The following is a 5,670-nucleotide window of genomic DNA, read 5'->3' as shown; positions in this document are numbered from 1 at the left end:
TACTTCTTCTTCTTCTTATCCTCCTTCTACTTCTTCCTCTTCCTTTTCTTCTTTTTCCTCCTTTCCTTCTTAGTTTTAATGATATAAATATGTAAGCATCTCTTTTCATTTTGGACCGACGTATTATACAACTGATTTCCAATCCTCGACGACAAACATCACGTTGACTAGTTGCAACAGCACCACAACATTAACACGACGTTGCAAATACCTCCGGTATTTTGTATTATATCGTAACATTGCACAAAAATTGCGGGAAACTGTGGTGACATTCTTGATCAGGGAAAGAGATTGCAACACTTTTGATGAACTTTCTAATCCGGCTGTGCATTCATAAAGAATCCCAGTGTTCATCTCCTGTCGGCATACTCCGCTTTTGTAATACTATGTAATATATGTATGTATATATATATATATATATATATATATATATATATATATACACATATATGTATACATATATGAACATATATATACATATATGTATACATATATGAATATATATGTATATGTATATATATGTATCTATATCAAGTAGAGAAGAAAAGGTAAAAGGTGCAGATGGAGAGATGATAATGGAAGAGAAGGCAGTAAGGGAAAGATGGGCAGAATATTTTAGGGAGTTGCTAAATGTGAAGGAGGATAAGGAGGGAAAGATAGTTGCAGTGGGAAATGCTAAGAAAATGAGAGTGATGAGTGAGGAAAATGAAGGAGAAATAAGGAAGGATGAAGTGAAGGCAGTTGTTAAGATGATGGAAGCAGGTAAGGCACCTGGTCTGGATGGATGCCATGCAGAATGTCTAAAAAAAGGAGGTACAGTGATGGTGGACTGGCTGGTGAGGTTATTAAATGTTTGCTGGAGAGAGGGTAGAGTACCGGAGGACTGGAGGAGTGCCTGTATAGTTCCTCTTTACAAGGGAAAAGGGGTCAAGTGTGAATGTAGTAGTTTCAGAGGGATTAGCTTGTTAAGCAATTATCGTCCCGTCAACAATCGACCTGACCTCTCACCTCTCACCTGACCCCCACAAGATGCGATGCTCGCACGTGACCCCGATTCCTACGTGAGGTCGGAGTTAGCGGGCGTCGTGTCGCATCTCATTGTGTGTGTGTATATGTGTATGTATATATGTGTGTATATGTGTATGTATGTATCATACTAACATGTAACAAAAATAAATAAATGAAAATAATTTTTTCCTTATAGGGAGAGCAACTCCCCATAAGCTTTGCTTCACGCTCTCTCTTTTCAACAACTAATTTTGTAAAAACTTTGTATATATGTATGTATAAATTGTATTTTATATTGTTGAATAAACCTTAACTAACTAACTTAGTGTAGTTGGGAAGGCTTATGGGAGGATCTTGATTGAGAGGATTAGGAGAGGAACAGAGGGGGTAATTGGTGAGGAACAGTGTGGATTTAGGACAGGTAGAGGTTGTGTAGATCAGATCTTTGTGGTAAGACAAATATGTGAGAAAGCTATAGGAAAGGGGAAGGATGTTTTTTGGGCTTTTATGGATCTGGAAAAGGCTTACGATAGGGTAGACAGAAAGGCACTGTGGGAGGTTATGCAGATATATAGGATAGGAGGAAAGCTTCTAGGAGCTGTCAAGAGTTTTTATGAGAGTAGTAGAGCTTGTGTCAGGATTAGAAATGGAGAGAGTGAGTGGTTCGAGGTAAAGGTGGGACTTCGTCAAGGATGCGTTATGTCGCCCTGGCTGTTCAACTTATATATGGATGGGGTAGTGCGAGAGGTAAATGCAAGGGTAGTGGGTCAGGGATTGGAGATGGTTAAAGAAAATGGAGAAAAGTGGGAGGTGAGCCAGCTGTTGTTTGCGGATGACACTGCGCTTGTGGCAGGATCGGAGGAAGGATTGAGGAAGCTGGTGACAGAGTTTGGGAGAGTATGTGATAGAAGAAAGCTAAAGATAAATGTGGGTAAAAGTAAGGTGATGAGATGTACAAGGGGTGAAAGTGGCAGTAGACTGGAAGTGAGCATTAAGGGAGAGCGACTGGAGGAAGTGGATAGTTTTAGATACTTGGGTGCAAATGTGGCAGGAAAAGGTGGAGTGAAGGTGGAGGTAGAATGTAGATTGAGAGAAGCGAGTAAATGCCTTGGTGGATTGAAGAGTGTAATGAGGAATAGACATTTGGGAATGGATGCTAAGAGGAGACTGTATGAAGGAGTGATTGTGCCAACAGCACTGTATGGGGCAGAAACATGGAACATAAGAGAGGAAGAGAGAAGGAGTTTGAATGTGTTTGAGATGAGGTGTCTGAGAAGTATGATGGGGGTTACTAGGCTAGATAGTGTGAGAAATGAGGTGAGGAGAAGAATGGGGGTGGAAAGGGAGTTGGGAGATAGGGTTGATGAAAGAGTACAAAGGATTACAAAGGATTACAAAGGCGGAGCATGCCGACAGGAGACCTTTTGATCCATATCTAGGTCGGATGAAAAAAAAAAAAATAATAATGTAAAAATAAATAAAATACATAAATAAATGCATAGGTATAGTTGAATAACAAACAAAAAGGTAAATAGTAAATGATTATAAATTGACATATAACTAATGATAAATGAAAATCAGACAGACAAATGATAACAAAACAAAAACAAATAATATAAGATAAATTATAATCATTACAGCATCTTACTTAGGTATTTATCTAAATGATTCTTAAAGCTTCGAACTGAACTACATTGCACTACCTGTGCAGGAAGTTTATTCCATTCATTAACTACACGGTTGGCAAAGTTGTTTCTACCTACTTCCAAATTGAATCTATTTCCGGACAGTTTGAGACCATTGTTTCTTGTCTGATTCTCATTCAATGTAAAATTTTTGTCACTTTTGATGTTGTCAATTCCCTTTAAAATCTTAAAGACCTGTATCAAGTCACCTCTGAGTCTACGCTTTTTTAGGGAAAACAGATTCATGTGCTTAAGTCGATTTTCGTATGATTTATTTTTGATATTTGGAATCAGTTTTGTGGCTCGCCGTTGTACTTTTTCCAGTCTGTCAATGTCTTTAATGACATTCGGTGACCATACGGAAACAGCATATTCCAAATGTGGACGAACTAACGATTTATATAGCTTGTTAATGAGTGATGGACTTTTGAAATCAAAAGATCGCGCAATCAATCCCAGAATCTTATTTGCTTTCTCAGAGGCTGAAATACACTGCTTGGATGATTTGAGGTCGTTACTGCTAATTACGCCGAGATCTTTTTCACTATCCACTTTTGTTAACGAATTTCCAAATAACTTGTAATCGTACTTACTGTTATTTTTACCTATGTGCATTACCTTGCATTTACTTGTGTTAAATTTCATGAGCCACTTTTCAGACCATTACTGTAATTGATCTAAATCTTCTTGAATATCTAATTGGTTTGAGTGGTCATTTTGCCATTCCGCACATTTTTGTGTCATTAGCAAATTTGGAAACAATAGATTTTAGTCCGTTGTCTATATAATTTATATATACTATGAATAGAAGTGACCCAAGAACGGAACCCTGAGGAACTCCACTTGCAACACTTTTCCATCCAGAAATTTTCCATTTAAAACAACTCTCTGTTTTCGACCTTTCAACCAATTACTAGTCCAACCTAATAGGCTACCACTTATTCCATGCAAAGCTAATTTAGTAAGTAGTCTTTCGTGTGGGACGGTATCAAAAGCTTTTGCAAAGTCTAGATATACTAAATCTATATTGTTTCTTTTGTCATAATTGGAGATAACTGTGTTGTAGAATTCGAGTAAGTTAGTCACGCAAGAACGTTTCCGTCTGAAACCATGCTGGCTATCATTTATCAAACGGTTACTTTCTAAATGATATTCGATATCATCTCTGATGATAGTTTCCATTATTTTTCCTACGATCGAAGTCAAACTTATAGGCCTATAGTTATTTGGTTTCTTTTTGTCACCTTTTTTGAATATGGGAGTAACGTTAGCTAGCTTCCATTCTCTTGGGACATCTCCGGATATGATGGATTTCTTGAAAATAATTTCTAATGGAACAACAATCTCATTTTTCATTTCCTTTAAGATTCTTGGATGCCAACCGTCAGGCCCTGGTGTTTTATTAACTTTGAGTTTGTCTATACACCTTTTAATTTTTTCTTTTGTTATATTTACCGTAGTGAGTAAGTTTACCCAGACTTTTCACAGGTTTCAGTTTGGAATTCACTTTGAGGTGTTTCGTTTACGAATACCGAGCTAAAATAATTGTTTAAGATATTACACATTCCTTCATTTGAATATTCAAGTTGACCGTCAGCAGATAATAGTGGACCAATGTGATTCCTAACAACCTTTTTATCTCTAATGTAACTATAGAATTCTTTGGGATTCTCTTTGGATTTCTCAGCGATGTTCATTTCGTATTGTCGTTTTTTATTGTCTCTTTTAAAACTCTCTATATTGATACATAACTTTCATAGTCATTAGATGCACCCGAGTACTTATATTTCTTATAAGCCTGTCTCATTTTTAGCAAAAAAAAAAAATTCAGTTTCTTTGTCGAGCCACTTTGGGCGAGCCCGATTTGGGGGACGTCTGTCCTTAAAAGGAATGTAAGTTTGAATCATCTTAGTGAGCGTATTTTGAAATATTTCCCACATCTGATCTACAGAAGAGGTTGTCCCACACCGGAAGCACTGCAGGAATTTCTTGAAGATACTGTCTTCCTTCTTGGCATTCCTGTTGCCGTCTCCAGGGCGTCTCAGGCAGCTGCTGAAGAGCCAGAAGATCATTGCGGAAAATAAAGGCCTCTCACAAAGACATGAGAGAAATTTCCCGAAAGCGTCTACGGTGAGTATCGCAAGACGACATCGCAGTTTGTTGTTGAACCAATTACGACCTCTTAACGAGCTAACCGAGGTGACCAACCACGGGACGAAAGGTTAGCTAACCACAAAAACAGCGCGGTTTAGGTTGTCTGTTATGGCTAAAACGCGACAATTCCATTCGGTTGAAGCAGGGAGGGCCCTGTTTGGAGTGAGATGTCGAAGGATCGAGACCCCGTACTTGACTGGAGACGACCCTCAGTAACGGGACCTTGTCCAACCTTGTCACAGGTCAAATTCCTTAGCTGTGCTTCATCACGTCGAGGAAAAAAAACAAAACGTGAAGAAGCATCAGTATTGTGTGTAATCTCTTCATTCTTTCTAATGGTTGAAGACCATTTTTCTCATTCTTTCCCTCTCTTTTAGAAGCACAAGTATCTATTCTAAAATTGTTTAGGAGTTTGAATCTAACTAAGTTGTGATCGCTATTTGCAACAGATTCACCAACTTCTACATCAGTTACCATGCTTTCGCGGCTAGTGATCAATAGATCGAGTAAGTTTCCATATCTTGTGGGCTCTTTTACATGCTGAATTAAGTCATTGTCACCAAGAAAATCAATCAAGCGACTACCTATATGGCCATGTTCAAAGGTCATCCAATCAATGTCAGTAAAATTGAAATCACCCATTATTAATAAATCCTGGTTGCAGAAACTAGACAGTTCTTGAAATAATAGTTTGTCGTCTGCTAATGATAATGTCTTTGGCCTATATATTACACCTATATTCATTTTTTGTCCATTTGTTTGGGTTAACTCAACCCACAAACTATCATATGCATCCTGTTTCACTTTCTCTAAAATACAAGCA

The sequence above is a fragment of the Oratosquilla oratoria genome, chromosome 41 (assembly GCF_046742065.1).
Source record: "Oratosquilla oratoria isolate Oo_2021 chromosome 41, ASM4674206v1, whole genome shotgun sequence".
NCBI lineage: Eukaryota > Metazoa > Arthropoda > Malacostraca > Stomatopoda > Squillidae > Oratosquilla > Oratosquilla oratoria.
Note: the sequence above shows the minus strand (reverse complement) of the source record.